We start from the raw sequence: 18,752 nt of genomic DNA on the forward strand, positions 1-18,752 counted from the left end.
TATAAGTTGCAGAGTATACTGACTAAACTACTCAATAATATTACTTTATCATATGATGAAATGGTTGGACAGCTTCCACTTTAAAAAAATGAATTCATTTGAAGGGCAATTATCCTTTATTTCCTTTCCCTTGTCATAAAAATATGATTGGATAAAGATTAACAATTATTCAGAAGGAGATGAAAACTAAAGAGAAAAGGCACATCAACATTTTCTCAACACTACTATGTGAGACAATCAAAATTTGTGGAAATGTTGCAAATAGAAATGTAATAGTTTGAAAGCAACAAGTTTAAAATTACTTTTAACATAATAAAAGTTGCATCTTGGAATTGTGACTTTGAATATTAATATGTCATTTTTCCTTGTTATTTATAGTAAGGTGTTTCCTCTCTGTACTGTTTTGCTATTGTTTTTTTAATTTATGAAGGAGGTAGACAGAGCATTACATTGCAGTGTTTCCTTGCTAACTCTTGAATGGAGAATAGAAAACATGTTTGTGTTGATGAAAAATAAGGTGATTTCACTTGTCTTCCTATACTTACCCAGTTATCTTGTTTTTATTGTTTGTTCCTGCACTACCTATTACCTTGCTTTTATTATTCTAAATTCTTAGGCTTAGCATACTCACTTTAAGGATAGGTAATAGAAAACCACAGTGAGAGTCACTTTGGTGTAGTGGTTAAGATCCTGGGCTAGGTGACAACAAATTCTAGTCCCAACTCCACTAAGTTGATAGTATAAAAGATAAAAGTGATATTTATTGCATTTATGGACTGAAATAACTGTTAGAAGGTATTATTATAGATGTCCAATCATATTAAGGGGAAAGGAACTAAATATGGATCTCGTGGCAGCAGGTTACTCCTCCAAATTAGGAACTTTTCATGTATTCATAGTTGTAATAATTTCTTGTCAAGCTAAGTAACTTGATCATGTATAGTAGGAAAAGCTGTTTTTATATGATATACAAATGTATTGATTTCTTCCTCAATTACATTTGAGTCAGTATTACACATGATATCCTGTTTTGTTTTGTTTTGTTTTGTTTTGTTTTGTTTTCGAATCGTAAAATACTTTATGATGGCTTCCATTACTTGAAGATATAACATAACATTGTTGTAGCTATTTCAGCTGAGAGGTTAGTAATTTATTTCACTTCTAATATATTTAATTTATATTATTCAATGAATATACTAAATATTCAGTTAATATTTTTGGTTGCATATAAAGAAAATTAAATAAGTTTAATTTCTGTATGTTTAGCCTACAGATAGTCCTTGACTTATGTATAACCACTATTCCATCATTGTAAATTGAGTCATCATGACACTGGACCTGATTTTATAACCATTTTTACACAGTTGTTAAGCAAATCACATGATTGTTAAGCAAACCAGCTTCCTGAGTTGATGCTTTTTTGTCAGAAAATGTCTAGGAAGATTGCAGGGTGGCCTGTGAAGAGTTTGAGCCCATGGAACCTGAGGAACAAGGCCTTTTCAGCTGTTAGTTCATGCCCTTCTAGGCTTATTAAAGGGCACGAGGAGATGCAGAATTGTTTCTGGTTGGTAGTTAACTCCTTGAAAAAAGGACTTATCTAACCAGCTTTTAAAGAGACGGTGTGCTCCTCCTTCTCAAAGGACCATCACTTGATCCAACAAACCTGGGCATCACTTGGTCCAACAAAGCATTCAGTTTCCAATCTTTATTTCTTAGTGAAGATTGTGTAGAGAGTTGTTACAAGGCAGCTGAGGAAGAGTTTGGATGAAGAAGATTAGCTAGATCTCTTTTAGGTGAAGTTCAGGCCAGTGCTTGGGACTGAGAGGACATCAATCGCACAAATGGATAACCTCTGGCAAGAGCGGCATGACAGAAGCTCATCGATCCTTGACCTCTCAGCATCAATCACATTATCCTTCTGGACCAGCTCCAGGAGTTGGGGGTGACTGGCACTATGTTGTGCTGATTCTTTCTTCCTCCGGACTGGTTTCATTTGGTGTTGATAGGCAGAGAGAGAGATCCAGGCAGAGGCCTCTACTTTGTGGGATGCAGAGGGTTCTGTTCCCATTCCTCTCCTATTTAACATCTACATGAGGCTACTGGGTGAGGTGATCCAACTTTATATTTCTACGTCAGGCACTCTCAGTGATGCTGTGGATATCTTATCCCAGCGACTGAAGACTGTTGGGTTGGGATGAGGCAAAATGGGCTCTACTCAACCCTATTTACTTGTCTTTTCCAAGTAAATTGATAATTCCTTTCTCTGTTGGAGGAAATCATCACTGTGGTTTGTTCTATGTAGATTTATCGTATCAGTTTCAAGTAGTTACTAACCCTTCTGTTCATAAGGAAAGAATTAACAAAGGCTTAGCATCTTGAACTAAAGCTTAACTGTCCTATTCAGCTGCGTGTATTTTATTTTGCTTGCTGAAAAAAAATGTATCAGAATTAAACTATGTTTTCTCCCATAGAAACTGGGAAAGAAAGTGAAAACTTGTTACATTATATGTAAAATGTAATCCAAGCTATAATAATGGGTTTTCTTCATCATATTGGCAAAGCTGTCCTTCAGTATTATGTAGAATTTACATTAAAGCCAAGTTTGATTTCCTTTTTACATTAAATTTGTTATTTGGCTTTTCTTGCTGTCAAGTTTTTGTCTCTCAGTGAAATCAACATGTGGTGCACAGTTGTAGAGATAATTGTAATGTATTTTAAAAGCAACAGTAGTAAAAGCATCAACAATAATGTGATTAGTACAGGGAAACTTAAAAATATCTACATTTCTGCTGCTTTGAAATAGCACAGTTAACTGCAGAAAATAGTATTTTCTGTGCCTAAATATTAGAGTTAACAATAATTAGCTGCTTTCATTCTGTACATAATTACATAATCTTGATCGCACACAGTGTATTTATTTGTTGTAATACAGATTCCACCACCCAGCCAACAGAATTTGAAGAATTCCTTAGAAATTTAGTTGGTCACTGCTCATGCTAGTGACAGACTGTGCTTACTTCTGCAAGAAAATGTTAGGATCAATTAGTAAATAAGAGAGGAAATACTTTATCTTTCTGTTTGTTAAAAAGTAACTTTCATAAATATATAAAACAACCACCCAATTAGCTTCCAATTTATGGATTTAAATCACCAAAATTTTCAAGACAAAAATTATTATTTTGCTGAGAATTTTGGAAATTGAACTCCATGTACTTTTTCGTAACTCAGGCTGAGAAAATGTGATGTCAGGAATAAATGATTTTGTTTTCTTTGGAATATGCTGACTTTACAGTTGTTTTAGTCTTTTGGAAATCATAGATTCCTATTGAATCTAGAGCAAATTCCATGAAGATAGATTCTTTCTGTCTTTCTGTTGTCTGTCTTCACTTTTGCCAACTTGAAATGCTAAGAGTAAAGAACAAGTATCACTGCCCACTCTGAGCTTGTTCAGCTCCTGCTGCAACAAATATCCCTCATACCATTTGACATAAAAGAAAAAATAAAAGAAATGGGATAAATCCAAAATCTCATCTCACTCCTGCTTGTTTGACATGGACAAATGAGGAAGAACTGTAAAGCTATTAAAGTAGCAATTGCTTCTTTGATAGTATTTGACACTGTGGAACTGAAAGAATAGGTGAGGCAAAGATGTTTTGTTTAGTTTTGGAAAACATTCATGTATACAATCTCAAATGAAGATTCTATAGACATTATCAAGTCAGTATCATCTCGTCTGTGATTCTTGACTATCAGTATAAAAAATATTTCAAAAACTGTGTCCCTCAACTGCATTTCTTTACCTTAAGTGAAGGAAGGTACTCTATGCAAGCTTTAGTGTCATAGGCCTCCTATGCTAAAGATGAATGAGGGTTAGAGTTATATAGGTTCTGTCTTTTCTTGACAGGTCTAGGACTTTTCGGCTTGAACCCTTGGCCCTGCCTGATTCTCCCTCAGGGTTTCTCCTCCACTTTATTATCCACAAACTGTGGCGGGGCGAAAGGATGTGGGAGGTTCAGCCGAGGAGAAAAAATTGGATAATAAAGTGGAGATAAAACCCTGGAGAAGAAACAGGCAGGGCCAAGGGTTCGAGCCAAAAAGTCCCATTCCGTTCCTTGACAGCCCAGCAATCTCTCTCAAATACACAGAGCCACACACAGAGGCATAGCTGATGGATATTCTGAGGCCAGGGGAATACTGATTTGCATAAGTATTGTTGCTGTATTCTTGGACCAGGTGTGATTTGGACAAGACATTCCTGTTATACAATTTATCTTTTAGCTGCTGCATGAACAGCAGCTGTCCTTATTTGCCAGATTCTGTGTTTGTTTTATTCTATTATGAATGAGTACATCAGGTGATCAAATAGTATCATCATTTCTGTTAGTTGCATACTTTATTTAGGCTCTGTCTCTTGTTTCCTTGCCAGAAGGACAACATTTAGTAATTACAGTCCTAAATGATAAAATCAGTACAATAATAAAACATTGCAAATTACTAAATCAAGGCCAAATGCAGCACTGGTTATAATCAGAACCTAATCACAGGCAATGTGGCAGAAAGAGAGGCCAATTTATCTTTTGTGCCAAGGCAATAGTATAGGCCCAGGTGCTGGATTGTAGCAGTCCCTGAGTGGTGATGTTTCTGCTGTCCCTGCTTTATTTCTTGAGCATTTCATTTTCATCCCAGCCAACCGTTTTGGCAAGTATTGTTGCCTGGCAACTTCTGGACAGATTCCCCCCAATATTGGCATCAAAAGGGCTCCCACAAGGACAGCTAAAAAGGATACTGAACATTTAATATTTCCTCAAATGATGCATCTGCAGCCTTCTTGTTTTCATCTTTCTTTCTGTATAATGTGGCATTCATTTACCAATGTCAAAATGTATCTTTCAAGAGGAAAGGCCTGTGTTATAAAACAAAGAAAGAGAGGAAAACCCTAAAATCCAAATGTTTCTGTTTTGATCAGAGTGACTTAAATATTTCAGGAAAGGAAGAGTAAAAATCTTTTTCCATAGGTGGAATTTTTCTGAAGACAGAAGGCCCTTTTTAAAAAATGTCACAGTGAGTGCAATATGACTATGACTTCAGTGGTGGTTATGAGTTTAGTCTGCTTCTTGTCATTTTAGAATCAAAATAGATAATGCACCACTAATAGATTCTAGAGGCTGCCAGCAATCTAGCTTTGGAGGGGAAAAAATCCAACTAAATGCCTGTCAACATTGCCAAGCTCATTTTTTAAAAATACATTAAATATCATTACAGACAGCAATATTTTTGTATCTATAAAGCATCTGAGTATCTGCAAAGTGAAGTCATGGAAATATTTTATCAGTTCTACACTAATAAGCATTATTGACCGAGTATAGGGAATTTACCTTTTGCTTTGATAAGTCTCCAGATAAACATCATTTACAGTATAAGAACTACCAGGCAATCAATAAATATGAAGTTGCTAGCTATGACAGGGGATTCAGACATCTTCAGACACTTATGTGATGAAATGGCACTTGCTTAGCAATCAAATTTCATCATGTGTTCCTGTAGAAAATGCAACATGATTTGCTGTCCACACTTGTTAGTGTCCTTCATCAGTGTTTTAATTTGACATGTTCTGTGAAATTTGCTTATATTATTTCTTTATTTATTTGCATTCCACTTTTATTATTTTTACAAATAATTCATGGCGGCAAATATATCCAATACATCTTCCTCCAGTTTTTCCCGTAACAATCCTATGAGGTGGGTTGGGCTGAAACAGAGTGACTGGCCCAAGGTCACTAAACTGGATTGTATGCCTAAAATCCTAGAAATAGAACTCACTCACTTTGTAGGCTGGTGACTTAATCACTAGATTAAACCGACTAGTGTGGTGCTTTGCAACCTTAGCAACTTTAAGATGTGTGGACTTCAATTCCCAAAATTCCCCAGCCAGCACGTTGAAAAATACTAATGTAGGATATTATTTATCACAGGATGATAAAAATCAATTCTTATATTCAGAGGTTAAATTAGCTTTCCCAACCTTTCATTTATTACAAGTTCAAATGTCAGAATTGGGAGTTGAACATCCTGGCTAGGACTTCTGTGAACAGGCTCAAGCATTCTGAACGTTACTAGGGTTGCTTACTTATACTGTACTACTGTAGCATAGTAATTCTTGTGTTCGTTTTAAAGTAATAAATACACTATATAATACTAACAAGTTTCTTTCTGTACATATTAATCTACTTCTTCACATATCTTTCTCCACATGCACACTTAAATTATTATTCTAAACTTTTCTGTGCGGTGCATTTCTCCAGGGAACAGGTAGTGTACAAGCATAAGATTAGTATTCTTTTAGCAAGGCTACTTTCTATATATCCTGTATGGTGGTTCAATAATATTGTGTTCATGATGGATTGAGATTATTATTGTCTGTAAAACCCCTAAACTATTGAGTTATTAGCTGTCAGAATAATTACATATGCAGTATAAATGGCGTGTGCTTGATTGTAGGATTACGCCCCCTTTTCCCCCCTCTTCTTTCACTTGGGAGACCCATATGTGCATATGTGTTTTAAGTTCATCACAAAGATAAGATCAACACTGGGAACAGACTTTATGCAGCTGTTGCATTTATTCAGTGCAGTCCTCATCAGCTCCCTGTCTGCAGAGATTATGGGTTTATACTCCTACACTATTCCTTGGATAATGACATAAACTCTAAGTGTAAATGTAGATTATCTAATTTTAGTCAAGGAGCAGTAAATTATTCTTCAGAAAATGCAGTATATTGGCTTTCTTTCAGGAGCAAACGAAGCAATAGGATATGTACATTTTAGACAAATCATTGTTCGAGATGAACAATTACTATTTAAATAGCAAATCTGTGAACACCTAGAAGCAAGCAAAGTTATAACCAGAAGCCAACAAGGATTTCTCAAAAACAGATACCAGACAAATCTTACTGCATTCTTTGACAAAGTGACAAAATTAGTGGACTAGCTAAATGCTGTGGATATAATTTACTTGGACTTCAGTAAGGCATTTGACAAAATAGACTACAACCTACTACTTGATAACATAGAAAAATGTGGGTTAGATAGCATCAGTACCAGATGGATTCTGAATTGGCTGACCAATCACATTTGACATGTAGTCCTTAATAGATTTGCATCTACATGGAAGGAAGCATGCAGTTGAGTGCCCCAAGGCTCTCTCTTGAACCCAGTACTCTTCAATGTCTTCATTGATGATTTAGACAAGGGGATAGAAGGAGAACGCATCAAATTTTCAGAAGACACCAAATTGGCAGGAAGAGCCAACAGTCCAGTGAATAGGCTCAAGATAGACAAGGATCCTGACAGAATTGAATACTGTGCCCTATCTAACAAAATGAAGTTAAATGTTGAGAAAAGCAAGGTTCTACATTTAAGAAAGAAAAACCACATGTATAAGTATAGAATAGGCAGTACCTGCCTCAACAGAAATAACTCTGCATTGATAACTGGACTATATTATTTCTCTATGGCACTGTAGTTAAATTCTGAGAATTGGCTTGTTTTTCTTGTAGTCAAAATATTTTATACTGAAATTGTATTAGACTAGAAATCTGCACAGTAAAAAATCTCAGATAGTGATTAAGATGTCTAAAAGAATCTTATCCATATATTGACAGGTGCTGAAATTATGTGCTTTGTATGAAAGATACATAATGATCCCAATTTAACCCAAGAAAACCAGCATCCTCCACCCCCTCCATTCTCTCTGATGTTCTCTTTGCAATGTGATTGGCAAAAAAGCTCTTCTATGTCTGATCAATAACCATAGACGTCCAATATGACATTTATTACAATACAAAGTTACTACAATTTTCATTACTCAATAATTCCCTTTTTTCATCAAAGTGGATACTATACAAGACTCACCTTGAAAGTTAATATTTTATTTAAGACTTTAACAGGCATATGCATACCACAAAAGAACATTATTTTCCTTTGCTTAAAATACAGATTTTTGCTTATATTATTTTTGGAAGAAAATAAAAGTATGGCAATAGTAGGAAAAAGTGACTATTTGGCCCATAAGGTTATTTTCTTTGTTCATTGAAGCTGTGCACTGGATGATATGAACATTGCATGTTGCTACAATCTTCATTGATGGTGTAGAAAGTCAATAGAACAAATGTTAAAATTACTGATGTCCTCAAGACATCAAGTGATTTGCTTTGAAGAAATGACCTCAGGTCATGAAGCTGGAGGCCGGATATACTGCAAAGAAACAAAGCTTTTGCGATGTCTGGAGAGACTTAGTTAAGTCCACTATGAGATTAAAAAACCACGTCAATGAAATTGACAGCATAGGCTGGCTCTGCTGTTTTGATTTGGTAGAACACAAAACCTTTCTTTGACTCCTCACAATAAGCCTTATTCCATGTGTATTTTTTAAAAAACATAAAAATATACTGTAGGAAAATATGCTGAGGATCACAGCCTCAGACTATAATCATGGTTAAAAATATGTAAATATGCATACATGTATTGTAGGACATTATTTCATTCACAAGAAATTAAGAATATCAGGCAACTAATGTTACATTGTGAGCCTAGACACTGGGAGAAGAAAGCAATAGTAGCGTGTGGTAGCAAAAATGCGGTGCTTTATCCTAATTTAAATCCTACAAGCACACTCCAGTCACTCTACGCATATGATGAAGTTTGTTCCTATATCTCATAAAAGTATGACATTTGTTAGTCAGAAAAGATGCTACAACACTCTTTCTAACTGTGAGTATAAAGCACCTTTTTCCATTCTAGTGTCCCCCAGCTCTCAGAATTCCTAGCCAGTCTTTTTAATTTTGGAAATTACAATCCCAATATAATTAGATGAAGCCAAATTAGGGATGCTGGCTTTGTATCCCTTGCTATTATTATTTTTTTTGTCAGAATAATATGTAGGGGCACAATAAATAATATTACCATCATTATTGCAACATTATAACAATACATCACCCTATCTAGCTGACTGGATTGGAGAAGATTGTAACACTTGTACAAACAAGATTGTTTTTCAAACTTGGCAACTTTAACAAAATTGGCATGCTGGCTGGGGAATTCTTTGAGTTAAAAGTCCACTGATCTTAAAATTGTCAAGTTTGAAAAATACTGATATCCAGTTAGCCTCTGTTTAATTACTTTCATTGAAGAAGACTCTGCTATTTTTCAAGACAGACTCTATTCTATTGTCACTCACAATGCCCAGTAAGCACTATTGAGCAAAGCCATACATTTCTAAATAGACATGTAGGGTTTAGTTTAGAAGTGTCTCTTTTAGAACCTGGTTTTTTTAGTGAAGGAAAAAAGAAGAATACAATTAGATGATAGTATTGTATGCTAAGATTGGATTGTTAAGAATTAGATGTTGTTAATTATTGTTATAATTAAACACTGTTATCTTCCCACATTCTCTTACAATTTTTTAATGGCATAGGTTGTTGGTTTTTTTTGCCTGTGTTGTAAAACAAAAATTGTAAAACTTTTATCCAGTTTCATGTTCCAGAATGCATTGTCTATTGATAAAAAACTACTTTTTAAACAGTTAGCCAGTTACCACCTCTTTTTTAACTAGTGATTGAGGCTGCTATTCAAGCCAGGGAAAAGACATGGGTGCTTTAATTATTTGAAAAGTGAGTGATGCTTTATATGGGCATCCATATGTTCTGAATGAATTCATTCAAAGGATTTTCACAGTACTAATAAAAACTCTCCATTGCTAGCAAACTCAAACAAATTTGGCTGATCTCTGTGAGTGAGATTTTCAGATTTACAGCCTAGCTTAATCAGAGAAACCCAGCTGCCTTAGCTGATTTGACAGAGCTTCTTCTCTGTCTCCTCTCCTATTTAGAAATGCTATAATCTGTTTAAGTCCCATGTCATAATGAAGATTATGAGATACAGTACGTCAGTGTTCTGTGCATGACAGCAAGGGTTCTCAGTTGTGAGCTGGGAGTGACATTGAAGCAAAGTATTGCCTTCCTTGAAAAACATTCTAATTTTATGGTTTCACAGTGGCTTGGTTCAGCACTCCTTTTTTACTTTTATGTAGAAATTTAGAAATACCTACTCAAATTTCTACTTTAGAAATATCTACTCATATAACTAACAGCAAAAAGACACAAAATGCAAAGACAAAGAAATTAAACTAACATTTTTGAGAAACATAGCAGAACTATTTCTGTTGGGACTAGACTTTGATTTAGAAAGCTTTGTACTTATTGACAGTTCATTCTGCTTTCATTTGAAACTTGTAACAGATAAATGTATTCTTCTCCCAGCAGACTGCGGAGTGGGTCAGGAGTGGGATGATCCCAGATGGTCTGACTGGATACTGAGTCTAATTGAGCTGGCCACGCCTCCTCACGTGTGCCCTGCTTCCAGTTTCTTCGACTCAGTGGATCTGGCCAGACGTGTTCTGAGTTATCTCACTCCTCACTCCAGCCTTCATCTTCTTCCTTTTTGCTTCAATTCGACTGTGATTTCTCCTTATTGCTGTGCGTGCTGGCCATTCCAGTTTAGGCTGGAAACACCGCCACCGCGCCACCGCCGCACCACCACCGCCTCACAGCTGAGAGGCTTTCAGGTCTAGCGGCTTCTTCTAGCGGCTCCGCTGACCCTCTCCGCTATCGCCGCCGCCTTTGTTCTCCCATCTTCGACCGACGCCCAGCTGACGGAGAACAGCAGTGAGGAGGATCACAGCAGCTTGGAGAGTTCCACTCGCCGCTTTAACCTGTGCCGCTTCGCTGCTGCCGCAACAGTTACTACGCCCCTCCAGCCAGCAACCAAGCTCGCTGAGGGTCTCTTTCAGGTATTAGGGCTTTTGCGGAGACAGCGGTTGGCGCTTGCTTTCAGTGATCAGGAGGCGGCCATTTGCATCGTGGCCGTTTTCCCCTCGCGCGTCAGCCATTTTAGGGATCGGAAGCGGCTATCTTGGGATTCCCTCTTTCAGCTGCGGCCATCGTTTGACACGGAGCTGCTGAATTTCACAGCTTCCTCTGCCCTTCCCAGCAGAACTAGACCAGCAGGACTTTCTATTCGGCTGCAGAGCCTTCATTAATTCCTGCAAAAAAAGAAAAAAAATGGACCAGAGTCTCAACACCTTTGTGTGTAATGGCGGATCAACCTAAAGATAGTTCTACTAAATCTGGCCAAAAGGCCACTTCTAAGTCATCTTCCGGAAGGAAGGCCCATCAGCCTTCTCAGACTAAACTAAAGGACCTCCAGCGGCGCCACAAAGCCCTGGAGCGTCAAATTTTACAGGCTGAAAGGGAGAGAGCAGGTCAGGACTGTCCTTCGATTCAGGCCACCCTTGGGTCTCCTGACCAGACAGAGGATGAAGATCTTGACCTCTCCCGGGCGCTGTCTCCAGAAGAATCAGATCAGCCTTCCGTGGCTGATTCTCCTCCCGCCACTATTTATCTCTTGGTGTTCAGCGCACAAGATTAATCCTGTTTCAGCATCTGTCCCACAGGTCCTGGATTTCCTGCACGCTGGGCTCCGCAAGGGTCTAGCGCTCAATACACTCAAACAACATGTTGCCGCCCTGTCCACAATTTTGTCTCCCAGGGACGGCCCCCCCTTCTCCCACCACCCCTCTAGCCACTGGTTCCTTAGGGGAGTACGCAACATTCGCCCACCCGTAGTACATCGGTACCCATCCTGGGACCTTCCACGGGTGCTACAGGCCCTTACAAGCCTCAGGTTCCTCACCTTCAAGGTGGCCTTTTTAGTGGCCGTGACTTCGGCCAGACGCATCTCCGAGCTCGTGGCCCTTTCCACTCGGCCTGATCTCTGTGTCATTCATCCCAACAGGGTTGTCTTTAGATTAGATCCCTCGTTTGTCCCCAAAGTGAACTCCCGCTTTCACAGGGAACAAGAGGTCATTCTACCTAATTTCTGTCCGAGACCCTGTCATCCATTGGAATGTAAATGGCACACCCTAGACGTCCGCAGAGCTCTTAAGATCTATATTTCGTGGACAGCGCCTTCAAGGTGAACTGAGGCTCTATTCATTTCCTTTCAGCCAAGCTCCTTAGGCTCTAAGGTGTCTTCGGCCACTATCGGACGTTGGATCCGGGCCTGTATTGCCCGGGCCTATGAGGCGCAGGCCCTTCCCGCGCCCAGAAATATCACAGCGCACTCCACGCATAGTGCAGCTACCACCGCTGCTTGGGCCACGCAAGCTCCCCTAGACGAAATATGCAGGGCTGCCACCTGGACTATTCCGGTGCCGTTCATTAAACACTACCACCTGGATGTCTTTGCCTCCGCGGAAGCTTCTTTCGGCAGGAGAGTCCTCCAACAGGTGGATTTAGCCTCGGGGGCATCGTCCTCGCAGGCTTCCCACCCGTAAGGCGACCTAGCTTGGGCATATCACACTCCTGACCCACTCTGCAGCCTGCTGGGAGAAGAGGCATTGGACTTACCGTGAACGCCATTTCTCCGGGGGCTGCGGAGTGGGTCAGCCCCTCCCTGCCTGCAAGCCAAGGGGGCATTGTTATGACTGTCTGCCTGAGCTTGTCTTTCAGATCCATCTTCGTCTCATAAACTGGAAGCAGGGGACATGTGAGGAGACGTGGCCAGCTCAATTAGACTCAGTATCCGGTCAGACCATCTGGGATCATCCCACTCCTGACCCACTCCTGACCCAGTCCGCAGCCCCCAGAGAAATGGCGTTCATGGTAAGTCCAACGCCTCATAATTTAGTTTTAGATGGTGGGCGATAGAAAACATACATACAAAGTCTTTAAGAAAAATATAAGGTAATTAGAACATCTTTTAAAATATATCTTAAAAATATTTAAAAGTTGTTTATCTTTTCCATTTCGATATAGATTAGGACTAATGTGCAAATTATGTTAGTTTCAATATATGCATTTAGGTGTTTGATGCATAGCTTCTTTGCAAAATGCATAAGTATATATTTAATCCATTTTTAGTCTGCTTGTCATATCAGAAACATCTCAAAATTGTATACCTAAGGAAAAAGTTTACAAATCAGAGGTGTTATTTAGCAGGTTCTGACTAGTACTGGAGAACCGGGAGCGAAAATTTTGAGTAGTCCGGAGAACCAGTAAATACCATCTCTGACTGGCTCCGCCCCCATCTATTCTCTGCCTCTCAAGTCCCAGCTGATCGAGAGGAGATGGGGATTTTGCAGTATCCTTCCCCTGGAGTGGGGAGGGAATGGAGATTTTATAGTAACCTTACCCTGCCATGCCCACCAAGCCACATCCACCAAGCCACGCCCACAGAACCAGTGGTAAAAATTTTTGAATCCCACCACTGTTTTGACCATGTATTCATTATATTCCTGCTAATTTTTAAAATTACAGCTATGTAGTAAATCAATCTTTTTAAAAGTACAAACTAAACACACACACACACACACACACACACACACACATAATACTTATCAATAGTCATTGACTTAGCAATGAATTCACTACTATTAAAAAAATAGAAGATGTTATTGTAAGACATCCTAGAATCTCTGCTATAGTAACTCATATTGCTGCATCATTTGATTAGTTGAAAATACTGCCTTTCCCAAAACAGATGGACCACACATTTCCAACAACCATTTGCTGACACTTGGAATAATATCATTTTCCAATTTCTTAGTATAATTTTATTTTGCCACTGTTTATGATTGAGAGAACTCCAATTCCTGATTAACAGTCAAATACCAAACTTTGCAAATAGTCAATATTACATTAACATTTAAAGATTTTTCCATAAATCTCTAGACATTAATATACAATTCCAAAAGAAATATTAAATTATCACATGACCGTATCATATGGCTCAAGAAAGCCCTCAAATTTCTTAGACCTCTGTCATTAAAAACCTGATGTTTATCCTTTCAGATACATTCCTAATCATAACTTTTTGTTGCCTTATGTGCCTTATCTGCAGCCAATACAGGAATGTTCAACATTTTTAGATTATTTATCGTTTTTATTCTTAAATTTTATGCTTTAGTTTCTCTTTTGGAGCAATACTCTATGTGACCTTCTGTGTGAAGCTTACCTGATTGGTTGGACTCTACTTATAACCAAAATATTATGACCCTTTGGGCCTCTTGTTAATAAATCCTTCATCTTCTCTTGTGGCATATTTCCAACTATAGATTGAAAGTTTAAGATACATTTTTTTCCTTTCTCTTCTTCTACTCTATTTGGCAGTAATAGTTTTATATCAATAATCCTATGTACTATATTATTAGGACCAATTCAGTCAAAAAGAAGGATAAATTTTGACCAACTCTTTCTCATCATTCATATAACTATATTGTATATAGACCAGTATTTATAGTTATAAAGGTACAGGTAAACTTTTCATAACTCCTTATAAATGAGAAATCATTTGTCCCTTCTGTAGATCATTGTTCTTGACAGTAAATTGGCAAATATTGCAATTCAAGCTGTCATTGTTGATCCTATTATATTATATTACAGTATATAGATTCTTTTCTACATTTTTAATGTTGGCTTATCTCTGAAATACATCTTCCCCATTATAATTGCTTGTCTTTTGTGATCTGAACCAAATAACTTCTGACTGAAAATTTAGAATAATTTCTGCATAGGTTTTTTTTTTTTTGAATTGGTTTTGAAACTTGGAACAAGCAAAGCTTTTCAACCAGTATTAATGCCATTCTAAAAGGCATTCATAATCTTTCCAGAGCACATTTTGTAATAGTGTTGAATAATTTGCATGACAAAAAGTGACTTTGCCATATATAAAAGACATTGTTCAATGTTGATTGCAGCCATTAAACTCAAATGCACTAATGCTCTTTCTTATACATGCACCAAGTTACTTCTTTATGCCCATACTACTACCAAAACTTTCTCTCTACATCTCTCTTTTTCGTTTGTCTTTTAATCACCACTTTTGGCATTAATTTTTCTGTTGGTTACTGCCTAACTGCTGCAGTTGGGAGATTAAAAACACTGAAAGTGTAACTATCATACTTGTATTAACCAACTGTGTTATTTAAAGTTCCTAAAATATTTGTCATGTTGTCAAATATCACAACTTCTAAAACTGAACTATAACTGTGACTGTTAAATATCCAAAATACTTTTATGCTAGACTGCTATCCAAACTGTCTGACATTGTGATACTCAGCAAAAACAACATTTGGAAATCCTTTGAGCCATAATATCTGAATAAATTCTAGGGTATTATACATTGACATTCTAGAGATTTATAATTAGAAATTCTTTGTAGCAGTATTATATTTATCAATTAAGAAAGTCTTACTTAAGATGCAAGTTAAATATCACTGGGGGAAGTAAGTTAGAAGGAAATTCTGGAATCTGAATTAAATATAATTCTGAATAATATTTTTCAGAGTTTGCAAAAACAGTAGCTTGGGACAACTGTAGCTAGAAGTACTTTATCCACTTTAGACAGGGTGTGCTACTTGCGATATTTCCAGAAAACTGAGTCCTAGAGATTGGATCATTGTAGAGCAGTGTTTCTCAAACTTGGCAACTTTAAGATATATGGACTTCAGTTTCCAGAATTCCTCAGACAGTCATGCTGTCACCATCCTTCCTGACCCTATGCTGGCTGGGAAATTCTGAGAACTGAAGCCCACATTTCTTAAAGTTGCCAAGGTTGAGAAACAGTATTGTAGAGTATTCTGCATAGACCTACATATAAACTGGCCTTAATCTAAGTAGTACATTTCATAGTAGTGAATTCATAGGGATGATAATGAAACATGGCTCCTTGGAAAGACATTTGGGCACATTTGAAGATTTTGCTACTTCAAATGGTGACATATCAGGACTTTCTTTGTTGTATGGCATTATTGCATTTTCTTTCAAGTTGTGTTGTAATAGTATTTGTAGACCACATTTTCAACAGAGCCATATATTAGCCAAATCAATCAGTCAGTTAGTTCTCATCTTTGAAGAAGGATAGGGAGTAGACTGTTTGGTGTGGGATGGCAAATAAAATTCCTGGTATCCTGGATGCAAATAATTTAAGGTTTTTAAAAATACCATAATCAATCCTTTCATTGACAACTAAAGATATGTGTCAATAGTTCCTAGATAATTCCTACAGAATTATGTCTCTTTCTCCATAGAAAGCTTTTTCTGGCCATCAACTTTGTATAGACAGAATGTATTTGCTTTAGCAATTAACAAAAAAAAAAAAAAAACCAAACCCAACAAGTTTAACTCCTATAGGCAAAGAGATGAAAAGAAAAATATTATCTGTGAATTCTGCAGATTTTGTGGTTGCTAAACACAAGTATTAGTACTTGCACCTTGAAACAGTTTCCAGAGAGAAATTCATGTTAGTCTATTTCAATATATCATCTTTTTGTGCCATTTTCTCCTTTCCAGAGTTGCAAGGCAGCAGCAGTGGTTACCTGGCAGTGTCTTATACTCTACAGACTTTATGCCTACTCAAGAGTGCCAAGGGCAATAAAAGGGTAGAAGGAGAATGTTGCTACCCTTCCAGACTACCATCTCCCTCAGTTACTTTAGGGTATCTGCAGCTGTAAAACTATTAAAGCTATTGAGCATAGCTTTAAGGGTAACCATGAGACATGGAACTTAATATTTAAAGTATGTGCTTACATATGTGCTTTAGAGGATTTGCATATGAGGAAGAAGTGAAAATCATGTGTGTACTGTAATCTTTTCCAGACAAATATCAACTATTCCGGCAACTTTCAACTATGAAAGAATGCTTAATGAAGGGGGAATTATTGTAGCAAGAATGTTGACCAGCCGATGACCAGAAAATATCAGCACATTAGACCTTGTTGCAGTTCAAAGCCTCCTGGATATAACCCTGTTGATCTAGCATGTAGGAAGTTGATACATGTAGGAAGTTGAAATCACAATAAGTGCTCCTTGTGAAACTTGATTCCAACTGTGACTGCTAGAAAACTCATTGCAATCAGCGATTTGCTATACATCCAATACTAACCTCTGTATATTTTTATCTGAGGACCTTGTAAATAAAGATGACAGGGATTTCCAGAAGCTCCATGTTCCATAATTTCAGCATGATGTGAATTTAATAATTATGATCACTGTATTTTGAGATTAAGAAGTTCTTTGCAGCCTTATACAATCCACAGGTTATTTTTTTATTTTATTCGTATACTGTCTGTTCAAAATAAAGAATTAATATGAGGTCAGCTATATTTAGCATTTTATAAATATAGCTCAGCTAGAAATATAAATGAAGCTGCAATAATTTAGGTCAAAAAGACTATTGGATGCTCTATAAATGAAAAGATTTTGCTTATGGATATTTTTACAAACATTTTAGTGAAAAATAGAAAATTTTAATAAGGCACAAATAAATCATTTCTTATTATAAACTAAGATATACTTTGTGATTCTTTTTGTCATCTGTACTAAGGAAAATGTCCAAAATAGAATTAACATAATTTGCAAAGCTAAAAAAAAAAATCCAAATTGATATGAGATGCAAACTGTAATGATAGTATTGCTACCTTTAGTTTTATTTGGTGTTGGGTTGAATTTGAGACCTGAATTATGTTTACTGCTGCTTTGTAAAGATATATATCTTATCCTTACTTCTAATGCTAATGCAGTTGATGGGGTTGGTAATTTCATATTACTTTGAGATCCTCATCCAGCAGTTCTCAGAGCTGAAGAGATTTCGGTTCCCATGCAGAAGGCAGGGCTTTTTTTCAAGCAACTCTTGGTAGCCTCTTCTAGCTCCCGAACCAGCCAAGTAAGATCTTTGAGGCTATGCGAAGAACCTCAACATAGAGGATTACATTATATTTTCCTCTTGTGAGAAAAATCATTCCTCCAAATCATCTCAAAGGAGCAAAGAACAGCCACTTGTATTACAGTACTGCATTTGGTGATAATAGTAAAAAAAACCCATTATTAAATATTTACATCTACAGTATATTATGCTAATCTATGGTTTGAATAAATTAATACCCTTTGTGTCTATATGTTAAACAAACTATAATTTACAAACCATAGTGACTAGATTCACATATGCTAAGCGAAAGATGAATAACTTTTGTTTGTGTGTGTGTGTTGCATGCACATATTGTATTTTTTACACTCTTATCATTGCAAATATTTTTAGGTCACAATGCTATAATTTCCTAAAACATTAGACTTACTGATGGTTGTTGGGATGTGAATACTACATTTCAATGATAGATACTTACCAACAGGTATCTTTTGCACGCGTAGCCAAATCATTTCATTTATGGTAGCTTAGATGCATTCAGATCAACTTGTCTTTGAATCTTTTAACACCCAAGCTTGCTTTTTCCCCGCTACTCCTAACACCCACACATTTCTGCACAGATGGAGAGATGTGATAGATCATGGAATTAGCAAACCCAAAGCTTTTTTTTCCTTGCTACATTTTTAATCTACTGAAGTCTAAGCACCCCCACCTCTGCAGTCCTTTGATCTACAATTTTATTCAAAGTGAAAGAAGTACTTAACAGGACATCTGTTCATAGCATGTGTTAGCTTTCAGCCCTGAGGTTGACCCTTCAAATGTTGATTCCTTACAAATAGAAAAGCTTAGTTAACATATGTTCATAATAGTTGGTTTATATACATCAACCTCCATTGTCTTATTTCTGGCAATAGAAATAATAGCAGTGCAGGGGTAGCTGATGTTTCTATGTGCCCATGTCTACTAAGAATTACAAACAAGGCTGTTGTCTATGTA

General features: G+C 37.1%; 1 protein-coding gene and 1 long non-coding RNA gene across 3 annotated transcripts in view; both read left to right on the forward strand.

Moving 5' to 3' along the window:
- KCNB2 (potassium voltage-gated channel subfamily B member 2) overlaps nt 1-18,752 on the forward strand; it is a 175,861-nt gene that overhangs the window by 41,165 nt on the left and 115,944 nt on the right. The window lies entirely within an intron of this gene.
- LOC117672884 (uncharacterized) lies at nt 10,026-17,053 on the forward strand. The gene is made up of 2 exons (XR_004593408.3): nt 10,026-10,845; nt 16,712-17,053. It is a non-coding gene; the product is annotated as an uncharacterized LOC117672884 (long non-coding RNA).

The sequence above is a fragment of the Pantherophis guttatus genome, chromosome 3 (assembly GCF_059756535.1).
Source record: "Pantherophis guttatus breed Tessera chromosome 3, ASM5975653v1, whole genome shotgun sequence".
Classification (NCBI taxonomy): domain Eukaryota; kingdom Metazoa; phylum Chordata; class Lepidosauria; order Squamata; family Colubridae; genus Pantherophis; species Pantherophis guttatus.